This window comes from Tenrec ecaudatus, chromosome 14 (genome assembly GCF_050624435.1).
Source record: "Tenrec ecaudatus isolate mTenEca1 chromosome 14, mTenEca1.hap1, whole genome shotgun sequence".
Lineage (NCBI taxonomy): Eukaryota > Metazoa > Chordata > Mammalia > Afrosoricida > Tenrecidae > Tenrec > Tenrec ecaudatus.
Genome location: NC_134543.1, coordinates 107,400,357 through 107,419,455, shown reverse-complemented (window position 1 = coordinate 107,419,455; position 19,099 = coordinate 107,400,357). Strand labels below are relative to the sequence as shown.

At 41.5% G+C, this 19,099-nt stretch overlaps 1 pseudogene; it reads right to left on the bottom strand.

Annotated features, from left to right (window-relative positions):
- Window positions 1-684: 684 nt before the first annotated feature.
- Window positions 685-912, bottom strand: LOC142426411 (guanine nucleotide-binding protein G(I)/G(S)/G(O) subunit gamma-3 pseudogene; annotated as a pseudogene).
- Between the last annotated feature and the right edge of the window lie 18,187 nt (window positions 913-19,099).

The window sequence follows — 19,099 nt, the reverse complement described above, 5'->3', positions numbered from 1 at the left end:
GAGATGTGGAAGTAATGAAGAAATATAACTTCCTGCTTAACAAGAGAAAATCCAGGTGCCCATGGCCTGTATTTAAAACCCTGTGGGTCTTAAAAGAAAGTTATTAAGAATACTTAGATGAGTGCAAAGTGATTTCTATTTAGCACATCACACATATGTGGAGTTCTCATGAACTGTATGCATAAAAACTTAAGAGAAAGGAAAGACAACTTGTCATACTTCTTCTCCAGTGATGGTAATGACTCCAATTGTAGTGCAAAAGAACTGAAATAACACACTGAATTCGGGGAGATAGGATTTTTTTTTCCTGAGACAGACGCTGGAAGTCTTTATTCTTCAAATGGCTTTATCTTTCTGATAGGTCCAGGTGAGACTGAGAGCAGACACCAGCCCGTCCTTCTCGCCATCGTGTGATCGGGCACCAGAGAGGAAGCAGGCAGGACGATGGCAGAGTCTGACAGGGTTGGCTGGGGGACGCGTCTGTTGGGTTAGCAGAGGTTGCCCCATATGATGGAGTACTTGGGGTGGTCGGCCAAGGGTGAAGTTGAGCCTTGTGCTTCAGATAACCTGCTGGGGCTGGGTACTGATTAGGGGTGGGGTGCGGGGAGTCTCAGGTGTGCTCAGGACACTTACTGGCCGAGGGAAAGGCCCAGGAAGGGGAAAGAGGAAGAGAGACAGGGCAGCTCAGAGGGGGGCACAGAAGAACTTCTTCTCCCAGAAGGGGTTCTCCGAAGTGGGCACGGGGGTGATGAGGGGGTCCTCACCGGCGTGGGCATCACAGTATGTCATCAGGTCTGCTGCCGCCTTGGACACTTTTATCTGGCACAAACTGGCTTCGATGGTCAGCTGCTCCGCCGTCTTGCGGGCTTGCCGGATGCCCATAGTGCTGTGCAAAGGGGTCCCCCCTGTCATCCTGAGGCCAGTGGACGGGGGGCGGCGGAGGTAGCCCTCGAGAGAGAGAGGATTGATAGAACAAGTGTTCTAGAAACTGAACGAGAAAACTCATTGCCGTTGAGTCCCTTCGACGTCACAGCAGCCCTCCAGGAAGGAGGTGTCACATCGCTCCCAGGAGCAGCCGTCGGTTGAAAGAGCAGACGTCTCTGCATCACGAAGCACTTAACCTCGGTGCTACCGGGAATCGTCTTCAGGGAGCACACCTGTATTCACGCACCAATGAGAAACTCTGAAGCTTAGCCCCTTCGAAGAGATGCCTCTTTGAATGAATTTGGTGACATTAGTGTGATCAAATGAAAATCCAGGAGCCATGTATTGGTTTGAAAACCTAGACGCGACTTTTCTAAGTCACCTGGTCACAAATGACTAGTCGAAATCGGCATTCAAGATTCTCATTTGGTGTAATGTAACAAAGAGGGGAATATGGTACAAGAAATATGAGCATTTATAAACAAAGTTCTCTCCCTAAGCATGAGCTCTCTACCCACGTGGACTCATATTTATGCAAATTAATGTGGCTGCGATCCTTTATCTTCACCTACAATCAAATGACTGGGTTTTCTTAGCGCTCAAGTAATTTAAAAAAAAAAAAAGAAACAAACAAACCCCACAAAACCTCTCCTTCCATTCCACAGATTACTTATGGCACGAGGAAGAAAGTAGTCTGGGAATACCAAATATTCAGAGTGCAAATCAAAAAAGTAGTGCTATAAAAATATGGAAATCTCTATAAAACCAAAATATTAAGGTGTAAAGACATAAATATTAACATGTGAAAAGATGACATCTCCTCCATCTAGATCTGTTTACACACTGGTGAAGGTGGTTTTGTCTTTTCTTGACCCACTCGCTGAGGGACCCTGTCCCCTTAGATGGAGACCACGCCTTAACAGGATGGTTGGCATCCTTAAGGGACCCATCTCTTGTTCCTTTTCAATGTTGTTTGAGTTTGAGGAACAAAAAGGACTCTGAATGGGCAGGTCACAGCTGCAGGGTGAAAGGGGTAAAGTGTTTCCATGGGAGTCTTTGCTGTCCTCAAAGAATGACCAGGCATGTGTTTGTGAGGGAAAGAAAGACAGAAACTCCTCAGGACATGTTGCCTGGCCTTTTCCCCACCAAAGTAATTTTCAATTTTTCTTAAAACTTCTTCACAATGAACCTGCATGATTGTCCTTTGGCCCTCCAGAAAATCTGTCAATTTTATCTGTTCAGAATCCTCAAAATACAATTGCTGTAATCTTCTAAGCTGACCTCTTGAATTTACCTGGTCCGCCAAAGGCGCCAGAACTGACCTTGATTTGATTTAAAGGTGTTCGGATGAGACTAAGTCAAGTGCATTACTGAAAGAACCGTCTTCAGCCGCCCACCATGACCAAAGAGATGTCTTTGAGCGTGGTTTGTTCAGAATAAACCCATGCAAAAAGGAACTGGAATCCTATCAGCAATATCATTCCTTCAGAAATAAAAATGGCGGTACCTGGGAAAAAATGGCATCCACTTCAAATTAGCTAAACAAAAATAAGACATATGTTTATATCACCAATAAGAATTTTAGGGGAAGGGAAATTCCAAGGTTACTGCTGCCAAAGCTATGAATCAATTTTTGTGTGGCCTCTTTATTTTTCATCTTTCTCATGTTTCTTAAAGTGTATCAAATGTCACTTTTAAGACTGCAAAATGTCTGCTTTAGTTATGTAGTTCAAATCTTTATTAAGCATAAGCCAAAAGCAGATATTAGGCAAGGTCCTGCATTCGGTATCCCTTTATGAAACAGGAAAACTTCCTGAGAAGCTATAATTATACATCCCCCCTTATATTTCATTAGCCAATGTTATTATGGTTCACATCAGAAGACATCACTAGAAATGGATGTGGAACCATGATGACTGCCCTGCATTGTTCAATCCCCACACTTTGGAAGAGACCAGGAAGCCCAGGAACAACCAACACCCAGCAAAATCAGGTGCTGCTTGCATGGAAGTATGAGGTGTTTTTATAAGCTCCTGAGTACTGAAAAAAAATTTTTTTAAGTCTTCAAATTACTTGGTGTCCTGCTAAAAGTCTGACTGACTGCTTTTGTTCTTGTTGTAATTGTAGCTGTTGTCTCGACCTTATGGAATCTTAAAGGCAAGCAATCATTGGAGCACAAAAGAGCTGATTTAACTCTGTTTCCTTCCTACTCCTGTGATGTGGTAAATAACATTCTTTTCCAATTAGTCTCAGAGAAATAACATTCTAAGAAATTTCGTGGAAAGTATAACATGTTCTAACTTCAAATAGCTTAAAATTCAACTTGGAACCATGCTGGCATTTGTTATTATGCATATAAGAATATAGGATGTGGAATTCAAAGCTTATGTTTAGAGTAGGTAACAGAAACGGTTTCTATTATTTCAGAATTTGAGCTGCATTGAAAACAAATGGTTCTGACTCTGGTAGGGCTGCATTTGCTCCCTAACATACTCTTGTAAACCCTTCAATAGAAGCCCTGCTGGTGTAACGGGTTATTAGTTTCATTGCTAACCTCAAAGTCAGCAGTTCAAAAACCACTAGCTGCTCAGAAGGTCTGTCTGCTCTAGCAAAGACATAAATCCTACCCTCAGAAACCCGCAGGGACAGCTCCAGCAAGTCACACTGAGTCAGAACTGGTGTGGTGGCAGTGAGTTCTTGTTTTTGAACACATTGAAGTGTATTGGATAGACAGGAAATACACAAACCTTAAGTGATCATATCAGTACATTGTTAAAACTGAACACCCCACCCTTAGCCACCATTCTGATCAGGGAGAAGAGTGTTGATAGCACACCGGGAGCCCCTCTTCAGCCCTCTTCTAGTTTTGACATATCTCTCAAGTATAAACACTATCTTGACATCTAACCTCATACATTATATTTGCATATTTAACAATATTGATGTATATAGTCTACTGGCTCTAGCTATTTTCTCACTCACTGTTAAAAACATCTGCAGTTATTTCATTTGTGTATAGTTTTATATTGGACAAATACTTCTTCCATTGTACTTATTCTCTCTTATATCAGTGAAAGTTGAACTTGGAGTAGTGTCAACTGCTGTCTAATCAGTCCCTGACTCTTAGTGACTCCAGGTGTTGCATGCATAGGGTTTGTTTGTATGGCTATAACCTTTATGGAATTAGTTTGCCAGCTCTTTTTTCTGTCGAGCTGCAGTGTGCATTTGAAAGTCTAACCTTTAGGTTAGGAGCTACTCACAACATTTATGCTCTAGTGCCAGTGTGGAAATGCAGGTAAAATTATTTTGGTGAAATATAAATACATTTCTTATTATTATATGCCTAGAAGTAAAAATTCTTGAGCATAGAGTATACATATGTGCGCCATTGACGTCTTTGTATTACTAGTGTGAGCCAGTTGGTGCCTATTCACAGAGACCCTTTGCACAATGACGACGACGACAACAACAATAAAATACTACATGGTCCTGCACCATCCTCACAATTATTATGTTACAACTCATTGCTGTAGCGACTGTGTCAATAAATCTCATGAAGGTACTTCATTTTTTCCTTTTTAAATCATTTTATTGGGGGCTCATACAACTCTTATCACAATCCATACATACATCAGCTGTGTAAAGTATATCTGTGCATTAATTGCCCTCATCATTCTCAAAACAGTTGATCTCCACGTAAGCCCCTGGCATCAGCTCCTCATTTACCCCTCCCTCCCTAATCCCCCACTCCATGAACCCTTGATAATTTATAAATTATTATTTTGTCATATCTCACACTGTCTGACATCTGCCTTCACCATCCCCCAGGGAGGAGGTTATATGTAGATCCTTATAATCGGTTTGGCCTTTCCACCCCACCCTCCCTCTACCCTCCTGGTACTGCCAATCTCACCACTGGTCCTGAAGGGATCATCCACCCTTGATTCCCTGTGCTTCCAGTTCCTATCTGTACCAGTGTACATCCTCTGGTCCAGCCAGATTTGTAAGGTAGAATTGGGATCATGATAGTGGGGGTTGGGGAGTGGAAGCATTTACAAACTAAAAGAAATTTGGATGTTTCATCTTTTCTACACTTCACCCTGACTGGCTCATCTCCTTCCCATGACCCTTCTGTAAAGGGATGTCCAGCTGCCTACAGATGGGCTTTGCATCCCCAGTCTACACTCCCCGGCATTCACAATTATTTTATTTTTTGTTCTTTGATGCCTGATACCTGATCCCTTCAATACCTCATGATCACACAGGCTGTTGTGCTTCTTCCATGTGGGCTTTGTTGCTTCTGAGCTAGGTGGCCTCTTGTTTACCTTGAAGCCTTTAAGACCCCAGATGCTATATCTTTTGATAGCCGGGCTCCATCAACTTTCTTCACCACTTTTGCTTATGCACCCATTTGTCTTCTGCGATCGTGTCGGGAAGATGAGCATCATGGAATGCCAGTTTAATAGAACAAAGTATTCTTGCATTGAGGGAGTACTTGAGTGGAGGCCCATTGGGACTTCCTTTTTTCATTGACTCTGTACCAAGTATGGTATTCTTTTCTTGGAACAGCTGTCACATGGTAATATGTCCAAAGTACATAAGAGAAAGTCTCAGTATTCAAGCTTCTAAAGAACATCCTTGAGGTTTGATGGACTCCAATGCAGTCGAGTACAATTATGAAGAGTTGATTGATGGCCAAACATGATAGTGGGATAGGAGCAAGTAAAAGGAACTTTGGGCTTCTACTCAAGCCCTCCCTCAATGCAATAACTCTTTGTTCTAATAACCTGGCATTCTGTGATGCTCACCTTCCTAACAGAACCATTGAAGACAAAATGGGTGCATCAGCAAATGTGATGATGACCACCTCTTAGCCAATATAGCATCTGGGGTCTTAAAAGCTTGAAGTTAAATAAGCAGCCATCTAGCAGGGAAGCAACAAGCCCACATGGAAGAAGCACATCAACCTGCGTGATCATGAGGTGTCAATGAGATCAGATATCAGACATTGAAAGAGCCCAAACAAACAATAATATTGATGCAAATGAGGAGGGCTTCTGTGGAGACCCAAAGACCATCTGTAGAAAATAGGACATCCCCTCACAGAAGGGTCACCAGGAAGGAATGAGTCAGCCAGGGTGCAATATATCACCGATGAAACACAGAACATTCCTCTAGTTCTTTAATGCTCCCCAACCACCATCATCACCACTATCATATCCCAGTTATACCTTACAAACCTGGCTAGAAGAAAACATATACATACACTGGTACAGATAAGATCCCTCGATACACGGAATCCAGGACAGATTAACCCCTCGGGAACAGTAATGGGAGTAGCAATACCATGAGTGTAGGCGAAGTTGGGGTGGGGAGAAAGGGGAAACTGGTCACAATGATCAATGTAACACCCTCTCTATATGGAGATGACACATAAATGTGGGTGAAGGGGGAGAGCAGATGGTGTAAGACATGAAAACAATGAAATAATTGATCAAGGTTTCACAAGTGTAGGAGGATGGTAGAGGGAAAGAAGGGGGAGCTGACACCAAGGACTCAAGTAGAAAGAAAATGCTTTGAAAATGATGATGGCAACATATGCACAAATGTGATTGCAAAATTAATGTATGGATTGTATTTGTTTTGTTTTGTTTCAATTTGCATTTCTTTTTTAAATCACTTTATTAGGGACTCAAACAACTCTTATCACAATCCATACATACATCAATTGTGTCAAGCACATTTGTACATTCATTGCCCTCATCATTCTCAAAACATTTGCCCTCCACTTAAGCCGCTGACATCAATTCCTCATTGTTTCTCCTCCCTCCATGCTCCCCCTCCCTCATGAACCCTTGATATTTTATAACTTATTATTTTGTCATATCTTGCCTTGAACGCCCTTCACCCACTTTTCTGTTGTCCGTCCCTCAGGGAGGAGGTTGCATGTAGATCCTTATAATCGGTTCCCCCTTTCCAACCCACTCTTACTCTACCCCTCCCAGTATCACCACTCATGATCCCTGAAGGGATCATCCACCATGGATTCCCTGTGTTTCCAGTTCGTATCTATACCGGTGTACATCCTCTGGTCTAGCCAGACTTGCAAGGTAGAATTGGGATCATGAGAGTGGGGATGGGACGAGAGGAAGCATTTAGGAACTTGAGGAAAGTTGTATTTCTCATCATTGCTACATCACACCCTGACTGGCTCATCTCCTCCCCGAGACCCTTTTGTAATGGGATGTCCAGTAGCCTACAAATGGGCTTTGGGTCTCCACTCTGACTCCCCCACCTCCTTCAGTATGGTACGATTTTTTTGTTCTGATGACGCCTGATCGTGAGCCCTTCAACACCTTGTGATCACACAGGCTGGTGTGCTTCTTCCATGTGGGCTTTGTTGTTTCTGAGCTAGCTGGCTATATTTTTTTTTTTTATCTTCAAGTCCTTAAGACACAAAATGCCATACCTTTTGATAGCCGGGAACTATCAGCTTTCTTCACCACATTTGCTTACGCACCCATTTGTCTTCAGCGATCCTATCATGGAGGTGAGCACACAATGATAATTTGTTCTTTGATGTCTGATAACTGATCCCTTCAGCACATTGTGACCACACAGGCTGGTACGCTTCTTCCTTGTGGGTTTTGTTGTTTCTAAGCTAACTGGCTGCTTTTTTACCTTCAAGCCTTTAACACCCCAAATGGTATATCTTTTGATAGCCAGGAAACATCCGTTTTCTTCACCACAATTGCTTATTCACCCACTTTAGAGTCAGCAGTTGTGTTGAAAAGGTGTGCATCATAGAATGCCAATTTAATAGAAGAAAGTATTCTTGCATTGAGGGAGTATTTGAGTGGAGGCCCAATGTCCTTCTGCTACCTTAATACTAAACCTATAAATATATGCACATAGATCTATTTACCCATCCTCATATATAAATATATTTGCATAAGTACATGCTTTATTTAGTCCTCTATAAATGTCCTTTGTCTTCCAACTTTTTCCTCTATTTCTTGGACTTTCCTCCTGTCTCACTATCATGTCCAGTCCCCACCAGTGTTTCAGTAATTCCTCTTGGTTACATTACCCTTGATCATGCCCTACCAGGCCTGCCACACCCTCCTCACCACCGATTTGGATCACTTGTTGTTCCCTTGTCCCTGGGTTTGTTAATACCACTTCCTTAATCCCTACCACCCCCTCTCCCATGTCCCCTCGAAACTGTTGGTCCCGTTGTTTTCTCCTCCAAATTGTTCATTCAGCGTATTTTATTTAGACAGACCTGCAGAGATAATAACATGCACAAAAACGAGACAGAACAAAACCAAGCAACAGTACACAACAAAACCACAACCACCACCACAACAACAACAAACAATGAGAGAGAAAAACAAAAAACAAATGAAAGAAAAGCTTGTAGTTAGTTCAAGGACTGTTTGTTAGCCTTTAGGAGTGTTTTCCAGGCCAGTCTGTTTGAGCACCAGGCCTTGGCCCAATAGTCCACCTTCAGCATTCCCTGGGGACCTCACCACTCTGTTCCCTTGCTGTTCTGTTGCCCCACCCCCCTTAGTGTTTTGCCTCGGTGTGGCAGAAAACAGATCGGGCGCAATCCCACTGTGTTTCCAGTGTTGTCCCCTGCAGGGCTATGGGTCAGTGAGGGACGTCCTGTCTCATATTAGGGCCAGCCATGTGGTCCTCTCTATGGACTGGCTCTTCTAATGGGGAACATCATCTTCAAGGGCTGGTGGACCAGGATGTGATCCACTCTCTCCTCATCCCCCTTCATCTGCTCCCATGTGCTCTGATCAGATATGTCCCTCTCCTGAAGCTGCAGATTCAGTGCTGTCCTTTGAAGTAAATTCTTCTGTGGGGAGGGGCAGGTGTCCACATAGTAGTTGGGACTGGTGCTCGCCCCCCAGACCTTTGCACTGGTTCCCTACTCCACGCCGGCATGTTGCATTCACATCTTGGAGAATTGGGTTGAAGTCTGGTCTCTCTTTCCCTGTGGAGATATAAATAATACTGTCCCCTTGGGTAGGTTAGTGTCCTGTACCCCTGCTACCCATTTCTTTTTATTATTTTTTAATTTATTTTTTCCTTTCTCCACCTCCTTTTTAGTTGTCTACCATGTGTATCTCTGTATTTGGTCAGGTCTCTACCATATTACCTGGGCCTCACACCAGGAATGTTTGTATATAGTAGCTTTTGCCTTGTGCCCATTTTGCATTTTTTTTAAGCCTTACCTCAGCAGACTCATGTTGTACTTGTCCTTTTGTGCTTGGTTTACTTCACTTAGCATGAATTCCTCCAGTTCTTCCCATGCGGAGATGTGCTTCATACGTTCATCACTGCTTTTTAGCAATGTCATTGTGTGTATATACCACAGCTTTTTAATCCAATCGTCGGTTGATGGAAACATAGGCTGCTTCCAACTCCTTGCAATTGTGAACAATTGTGCCACAATGAACACTGGAGCACAGATGTCTGGCCTTGGTTTGTTTCTTGCCTCTTCTGGGTATATGCCCAGTAGGGGGATTGCTGGGTCGTATGGTAGCTCAATTTCCATCTGTTTTAGGTATCGCCAGATTGATTTCCCTAGTGGCTGTACGTACTTACAGGCCCACCAGCAGTGGATGAGAGTTCCTGTCTCCCCACAGCCCCTCCAACACTCATTGCTTTCTGATTTTTTGAATTGGGCTATCTTTGAGGGTTTTAGGTGGTACCTCATTATTGTTTTAATTTGCATTTCTCTTATGGCTAAAGATTGGGAACATTTTCTTATATGTTTGTTGGCCATTCGGATTTCTGCCCCTATGAAACTTCTGGTCAAGTTCTTTGCCCACCTCTCAAGTGGGCTATTAGTTTTTCTTTTTGAAAGGTAGCAGAGTATTGTAGATTTTAGTAATAAGGCCTTTATCTGATGTGTCATTGCTAAAGATGTTTTCCAAGCCCGTGGACTCTCTTATTACTCTCTTGGTGAATTCTTTCGATATACACAGGTGTTTTATCTTCAGTATATCCCATTTGTCAATTTGTGCCTTCTCTGTAATTGTGTCCTTCCCTATTTCTGATAGCCCAGGGGTGCCAAAGTTCTCAAGTTGGTCCCCATTCCCTCATTGATGGCCCTAATACTTTGGGGCTTAAGTTAAATATCTGTGATCCACCTTGAGTTTATTCTTGTGCATGGAGTGAGATAAGGGTTTTGCTTCATTTTTCTGCAGGTAAATATCCATTTTTTTCCAGCACCACTTGCTAAAGAGGGCATCTGCTTCCCATTGGATACTTTTGGGGCCCTTATCAAAGATCAGTTGTCTGTATGCTGATGATTTTATTTCTGGGTTTTCAGTTCTTTTCCATTGGTCTGAGTATCTGTCATTGTACCAATACCATGCGGTTTTGACAACTGTGGCTGTATAGTATGTGATAAAGTCAGGTAAAGCAAGCCCTCCCACTGTGTCCTTTTTCTTGAGGAGTTATCTGCTAATTCTGGGCTTCTGTCCTCTCCATATTGTTGGTAATCAGTTTTTCCATTTCCTTGAAGAAAGATGAGGGTAATTGTATAGGGATTACAGCAAACTTATACAGTGCCTTAGGCAGAACTGACATCTTGACTATATTGAGTCTTCCAATGCACGAGCATGGGATATTCTTCCATTTGTTGAGGTCGCTCTTGGTTTCTTGTAATAGTGTTCTCTAATAGTGTTCTGGGGACAAGGGGTATCCTTGTCTGGTCCCCTTTTTCAGTTGGATTGTAAAAGTCCTTTATCCATTGACTACCACATTGGCTTTTGGTTTTTCATTTATAGCTTATATTGTCTTGAGGAATTTTTTTCCCATTTCTATCTTCTCAAGTGTCTTAAACAGGAATTGGTGTTGGATGTTGTTGAATGTTTTTCTGCATCTATTGATTATCATGTGGTTCTTATAGTTTTTCATGTCAATTTGACGAATATTACCAATGGTCTTTTGTATGGTATACAATCCCTGCATCCCTGGTATGAATCCCACTTGGTCATGGTGAATTATTTGTTTTACATATTTTTGTATTCTGTTGGCTAGTATTTTGTTAAGGATTTTTGCATCGATGTTCATTAGGGATATTGGTCTGTAGTTCTCAATTCTTGTGGGATCCTTGCCCAGTTTTGGTATCAGAGTAATACTAGCTTCATAGAAAGAGTTTGAGAGTTTGTTCACTTTTTTTTTTTTCCTGAAGAGTTTGTGTAGGATTGGTGTTAGTTCTTCCCTAAATGCTTGGTAGAATTCTCTAGTGAAGCCATCTGGGCCAGGGAATATTTTTGTTGTTGGTGGTGGTAATCCCTTGATAACCTTGTCTATTTCTACTATTGCTATGGGTCTGTTGAGATTCTTGACGTCCATCAAGGATAGTCTAGGGAGGGATTGTTTTTCCAAGAATTTGTCCATGTCTTCCAAATTTTTTAATTCATTGGAGTACAATCTTTTGTAGTACTGTGTAACTATCCCTTTGATTCCATTAGGGTCTGTTGTAATGTCCCCTCCTTCATCCATTATTCTTGCTATTGAAATTTGTTTCCTCCTTTCTTGGGTTAGGTTTGCCAGTGGCTTGTCGATGCTGTTTATCCTTTCAAAGAAGCAACGTTTAGCAGCATTAATTTTTTTCCATAGTTGCGGCACAGTTCACAATTGTAAGGAGTTGGAAGCAACCCGAATTTCCATCAATTGACAAGTGAGTAAAAAAGCTGTGGTACATACATACAATAGAGTGCTACACATACCTAAAAAGCAGTGAAGAACTAATGTAGCTCATTGCCGCACGGGAAGAATTTATGCAGCTCATTGCCGCATGGGAAGAACTGGGGGAAATCATGCTAAGTGAAGTAAGCCAAGCACAAAAAAGGACAACATGAAATGCTGCAGTAAGCTTTTTAAAAATGCAAAATGGGCATAGGAAAAAGCTACTGTATACAAACATTCTTGGGGTGAGGACCAGGTAACATGGCAGGAACCAGACCAAATACAGGGATATGCCGGGTAGACAACTAAAATGGAGGTTGGGAAAGGAAAAAATAAAAACAATAATAAAAAAGAAACAGGTAGCAGGAGCACAGGGCACTAACCTACCCAAGGGGAGGGTATTGTTTATATCTCCACAGGGAAAGAGAGACCAGACTTCAACCCAGTGCTCCAAGATGTGAACACAACATGCTGGCGTGGAGTAGGGAACCAGTGCAGAGGTATGGGGGGCTGGCCCCAATCCGAACTACTATGTGGACACCTGCCCCTCCCCACAGAAGAATTTACTTCAAAGGACAGAACTGAATCTGTAGCTCCAGGAGAGGGACCTATCTGATCAGAGCACACGGGAGCAGATGAATAGGGAGGAGGAGAGAGTGGAGCACATCATGGCCCACCAGTCCTTGAGGATGATGTTCCCCATTAGAAGAGCCAGTCCATAGAGAGGACCACATGGCTGGCCCCAATATGAGACAGGACATCCCTCACTGACCCATAGCCCTGCAGGGGACAACACTGGAAACACAGTGTGGGGATTGCGCCTGAACTGATTCCACCACACCGAGGCGAAGCACTAAGGGGGTGCAACAGAACAGCAAGGGAACAGAGCGGCAAGGTCCCCAGGGAATGCTGAAGGTGGACTTTTGGGCCACGGCATGGTGCCCCAACAGACTGGCCTGGAAAACACTCCTAAAGGCCAACTAACAGTCCTTAAACTAACTAGAAACTTTTCTTTCTTGTTGTGTTTGTTTTTTTTTCTCATTAGGTTTTTTTTTGTGTGTGGTTGTGGTTTTGTTGTGTACCGTTGCTTGGTTTTTCTCTGTCTTGTTTTTGTGCATATTATTATCTCTGTAGGTCTGTATAAATAAGATAGGCTGGATGAACAATCTGGAAGAGCAAACAATGGGACTGACAGTTCCGGGGGGGACATGGGAGAGTGGGAGGTGGGGGTAAAGGTAGTGGTGTTAACAAACACAGGGGCAAGGGAACAACAAGTGAGCCAAATCAGTGGTGAGGAGGGTGTGGCAGGCCTGATAGGGCATGCTCAAGGGTAAAGTCAAAAAGAGGAATTGCTGATACCCTGGTGGGGACTGAGCATGATAGTGGGACAGGAGGAAAGTAAAAGGAAATAGAGGAAAAAGGCCTTTACAGAGGTCTAAATAAAGCATGTACTTATGCAAATATATATGAGGATGGGTAAATAGATCTATGTGCATATATTTTTATAGGTTTAGTATTAAGGTAGCAGAAGGACATTGGGCCTCCACTCAAATACTCCCTCAATGCAAGAATACTTTATTCTGTTAAATTGGCATTCTATGATGTTCACCTTCCCAACACAACCACTGAAGACAAAGTAGGTGAATTCGAAAATATGGTAAAGAAAGCTAATGATGCCCAGCTATCAAAAGATATAACATCTGAGGTCTTAAATGTAAATAAGCGGTCACCTAACTCAGAAGCTACAAAACCCACATGGAAGAAGCACACCAGCCAGTGTGATCATGATGTGCCAAAGAGATCAGTTATCAGGCATCAAAGAAAAAAACATCATATCATTGTATGCTCACCTCCCTGATACAATCGCTGAAGACAAATGGGTGCATAAGCAAATGTGAAGAAAGCTGATGTTGCCTGGCTATCAAAAGATATAGCATCTGGGGTCTTAAAGGTTTAAAGGTAAACTAGTGTCCATCTAGCTCAGAAGCAACACATCCCACATGGAAGAAGCACACCAGCCTGTGTGATCTTGAGGTGTCAAAGGGATCACATGTCAGGCATCATCAGAACAAAAAATCATATCATAATAAATGAGAGATGGGGAGTGCGGATACCCAAAGCCCATTTGTAGGCCACTGGACATCCCCTTACAGAAGGGTCTCGGGGAGGAGATGAGCAAGTCAGGGTGCAATGTAGCAATTATGAAATATACAACTTTCCTCTAGTTCCTAGATGCTTTCTCCTCCCCCACTCTCATGATCCCAATTCTACATTACAAATCTGGCTAGATCAGAGGATGTACACTGGTACAGATAGGAACTGGAAGCCCAGAGAATCCAGGGTAGATGATCCCTTCAAGATCAGTGGTGTGAGTGGTGATACTAGGAGGATAGAGGGAGGGTGGGTTGGTAAGTTGGAACCGATTACAAGTATCTACATGTGACCTCCTCCCTGAGGGATGGACAACAGAAAAGTGGGTGAAGGGGGACGTTGGACAGGGCAAGTTATGACAAAATAATTTATAAATTATCAAGATTCCTAGGAGAGTGGGAAGCGGGGAGGGAGCAGAAAAATGAGGAACTGATTCCAGGGGCTTAAGTGGATAGCAAATATTTTGAGAATGATTAGGGCAATGAATGTATAAATGTGATTTACACAATTGATGTATGTATGGATTGTGATGATTTTTGTATGAGCTCCTAATAAAATGATTTTTAAAAAAAACAAAAGAAAAACAAAAGCAGAAGTGAAGATTCCCAAGGGCAGTTCAAGAATACAAAGTAAAATATTCTAGTGAAAGGTGCAAAGCACCTGGTGTTAGAAAACCCAGAAGGAATAAAGTCGACATCATTTCTCAAGCTGAAAGAATTGAAGAAAACAAAGCGTGCCTCAAGTTACAATATTGAGTGGTTCTATAGCAAGATATCTAACAATCCAGGATATATTGTTCATGAACCCTGAACAATTTAGGCTGTATTATGAAGAAGATGAGAAGATACCAAAAGCCATGATACCAAAAAGAAGTTGACATTGAGCCATTTCAGGAAGCAGTGAATTAAAAACTGATGGCAATGAAGTCCAAGCTGGACCACAGACATTGGTAAAAATCCAAGGCCCCTAATTTGATGGAATACAAGTTTAAAAGTTTAAATCTTTCAACCAACAGATGTAACCTGGAAACACTCACCTGTGCCAAGAAATTTGGAAGATCGTTACGTTTCCAACAGATTTGAGGGTATCCAAATCTGTGTCAGTCCACAGAACGGCCATCCAACAGAATTTTAAAAATTTATCAAACAATGTTATAAATGTCACATGCAAATAAAAATTTTATGAAGACAATTCAGATGGTGACTGCGGTACATCGACAAGGAATAAGAGAAATTCAAGCCGGGAGAGCATGTCGTTGTAATGTGCCATCCGGTCAAGTTGTCCTCCTCAGTCCTGTACCATCCTTGTAATCACTGTGTTTAAGCTCATGGTTGCAGCCAGTGTGTCAATTCATCTAGTCCACGGTCTTCCTCTTTTCCATTGACCCTTTATCTGACTGCTCATGATGTCCGTGGCCAGGAACTGGTCCCTCCTGATAACCTGGTCAAAGTACATGAACTCCTTGCTTCCCAGGCACATCCTGGCTGTTCTTCAGATTTATTTGTTCTTCTGGCAATCCATGGTACTTTCAATATTCTTCAGCACCCCATAATTCAAATTTGTAGATTCTTCTTCAGTCTTTGGTGTTCATTGTCCAGTATTTACAAGCACATGAGAGTATTGAAAAGACCATGGTTTGGGTCAAGAAGATCCTAATCCTCAAGATGAAATTTTTGCCGTTAACATTTGAATAGGTATTTTGTAGACGATTTTCACAATGCAATACATCTGTTCATTTCTGGACTGTTTCTATGAGTGTTCGTCATGGACCTGAGTAAAATGAAATCTTTAGCATCTTCCATCCATCCTCTCTTTTTCATGATGCTATGTGTTGGTCTAGTTGTGAGGATTGTTGTTTTGTCAACATTGATGTATGATCCCTACTGAAGTCTGTGGTAGAAGAGGGCATAGAACAATGGATATCATGGCTGTAGTCAGATATTCTTTGGGTGAAAGCAGAGAGTGGTATACACAGATGTTTTCCAGTTTTATTTTTGTTTGTTTGTTTTTTGTTTAGATTATATAAAACCAATCACATGTGTGGATCATGATAGATTATGAAGAATATTGGGAAGAATGGGAAGCCCAGAACCCTTAATCGTGCTCAAAGAGAAATTAGATCAGAGGTCTTCAGAAATGTTGTGAAAATTTCCATATTCCTTTTGTTGTCCCACACACTCTCTGAAGCCCTCCCTACACAGGCCAGCAGGCAATCATTCCGCCAGAACAAGGGGGCACTGCATGCTTTCAGGTCAGGAAATGTATGTATCAAGGCTCTATTTCTTTAACCACACTTCTTTAGATCTGAGAAGATAACTAGACAAAACTAAAACTAAACTACATCTGAAGAAGAAAGCAGCAGGAAGGTTCATTAACTATCTGTGATGCACACATGATGTAACCCTGGAATTGGAGAGAAGTTGAAAGATCTGCTGATGAAGAATAAAGCCTTCAGTGTTTCACATGGATCTCAATAGAAAGAAAACACAACTCCCCACTACTGAACCCACAGGCAACATCATGAGAAATGAAGAACATATTAAAGTTGTGAAGACTTTCCTTTCACCTAGATCCACAATTAATATCCATGGAAGCAGCTCTCAGGAAATCAATGAATTTATTGCATTGGACAAACCTGCTGAAAAAGCCAAACAAATGTCACAAAAGTATTCAAAAGTATAAGTTTCATTTTGAGATCTAAGATATGACTGCCCTAAGCCATGCTATTTTTATCAACTCATATGCATGATATAGTAGAACAGTGCCTAAAGAAGACTCAACAATAATTGATTCATGGTGTTTGTGAAGAATATTGAAAGAATGGAAAATAAATAAATCTTTGTTGTAAGAAGTACAATCAGAATTCTCTTTTTTAATGACAATGGATAGCTTCGCTTATTTATTTTGGACTTCAGATCAGGAGGGATCAGTCCCCTAAAGTAGGACATCATGCTTGGTAAAAAATAGGACCCATAAAAAAGAAGACCTTCAACTGCTTGATTGACACAGTGGCTGCAGCGATGGACTGAAGCAGAACAAAGGCTATAAGGATGTCACAGGAGCGGGCATGGTGTCTTCCTGTTGTACATGGGGTTGCCATGGATTGGAATTGACTCAAGAAGACCTAACAACAACAACAACAATTGTGCTATATTCCACTGGTTCATGAGTCAATGTGACCCATATATGAAAATGGAGAGGAAAATTAAGTTAATAAACAGGACTGGAAACTCCAAGAAAAAGTAAGAGGACCCACTCTTTCAAAAGGAACAAAGCAACTGTAAACCCCAGTGGCGGAATGGGGATGGTTGTAGTATGGGATGGGAACAGGAACCCCGGAACACACTCTCCTGGGAGATCTTAGAAAATAAGCAAGTCTTGTCTCAACTAGGAACAATCGAGTCTAGGAGCTAATTCCAAAATCCTTCACATGGAGTTTTTGTGTTGCTCATGCTCTGGTCACCAAGGACGATGGCACCTGTATCCCCACAGTAGGAACCCCACTGGTGCGGAGATACCCAAGTCATTTTACCAAGCAAAGATCCTATTAGAGTACACATGTGTTACTCTGGGTACATTAGAGAAACAAATCCAGAGAAACTCATATGTACATAAGAGAGAGATTTATCTAAAAGGTAAGTGTACATTAAGAAAGCATCTCAACTCAGTGCTGTCCAAGCCCGTAAGTTCAACATTAGCCGACATGTCCGACAATCTACAAAGTCCTTCTCAATCTCACAAAACACACGCAATGACACCGACTACAGGAGGAAAGCTGAATCAGTGAGTGTGTAAGCATCACAGCGCTGGCAGGGGTCTCCACATTGGATGCTCCAGCACTCAGGGCTGAATCGGGGTAGGTCCATGTGGCTTCTCCTCAGGGATGTCTTGCAGGAAGTGAGCCTTGCCAGCTAAAGAAGGGAACTGGCTAAGGCAGCTACACCCTGACCCAACCATCAGAAAGCAAGAGACCCGAGAACTAGAAAGGTGCGGCTCACCAAGTCAATTTATCTCTCCACCCTTCGATTAATCCCATAGGTGTTTATCGGCCAGGTTAGCACAATAAACCTTAACTATCTCACATGTACAATCAACATAGAACCCATTTTCAAATGTTTCTAATTTCCCCTGCTCTGGAAACTTTGAAGAAATAGATCTATTGTACTAAATTATTCAACATTTGCATTATCTAAGTTTTCTTTGTGGAGAGGAGTGGTATAAGAAATAGAAAGTGCATAAAAATAAATAGAAAGCACATCTATTTGTTATTTTGTCACTGTATGTCATTTCTGCCAAATCCACTGTCCCAATAAGAAAAATAGTATATTGGTATGTTATCCAAACAACTAGTTTTCCTTAGTGCTTCTGAAAAGGACCCACGGGCCTTACCTTAACCTCCTACCAAGAGCAACTGCAACACTTCCTGAGAAGGTAATCAGCAGAAGTATCTGAGGTTATTGAATAATACAGTGAATGAGCACAACCAGATATCTGGGAGCCCAGAGAATGCCCTGTACTCCACTGACAGTAGTGCTTGCTCCAGTAAGTAAAATATGATTTATTGAATCACCTTAATAGGAGGGATTCTAGCTCACATTCCTTCATTAGATTTTCAAAATATTCTTTGTAACAATAGATTTTACACTGCCTGAGGAATCAAGCACTAATTACTCTTTTTATTCCCCATGGTAAATAAATACCTTAAAAATTAAAAACCAAAAATCAATGCTCAAAATATTTTTAAAAACTAATTACACTGAGCTTCTTTTATAATGTTTTTATTAAAAAAATATTTTCATTTGAATTCAAGTATTCCTTCAAGGCAGTTGCTTTAATTGATCTAATTTTAATGGCTTCTCACATGATGCATGTCACTGGTTTATATTAACATTCTGTCAACAGTTAAATAAATAGCTTTTCCTTGGTACAGTTTGTTTCTCTATAGTTAAAATCACATCCATAGAAGGACCTTTTTCAGAGTTCAGTATTAGTTGTTTTTCTTTTAATATTTAAATGTAAGAAAAGAAAATGGAAATTCGTTGGACATTCATCAATAGTAAAAAAGAAAGTGATAGCAGGATTTATCATTTCCCACACTCAGTTACATAACTTTCTAATGTCTTGAACAAACGGACTGAAAACTATCACCGCTGGTCTTTACTATTTTTATTATTCAAGGAACAAATATTCTTAGATTGTCCTTCCAAATAAGTCCTTGGTGCATTAATATCCCAGAAACTGCCAACAAATGGGTCATTAGAACACTAGGTACTTAGTAAGACATATGTATTCTTAAAATATAAAAAAA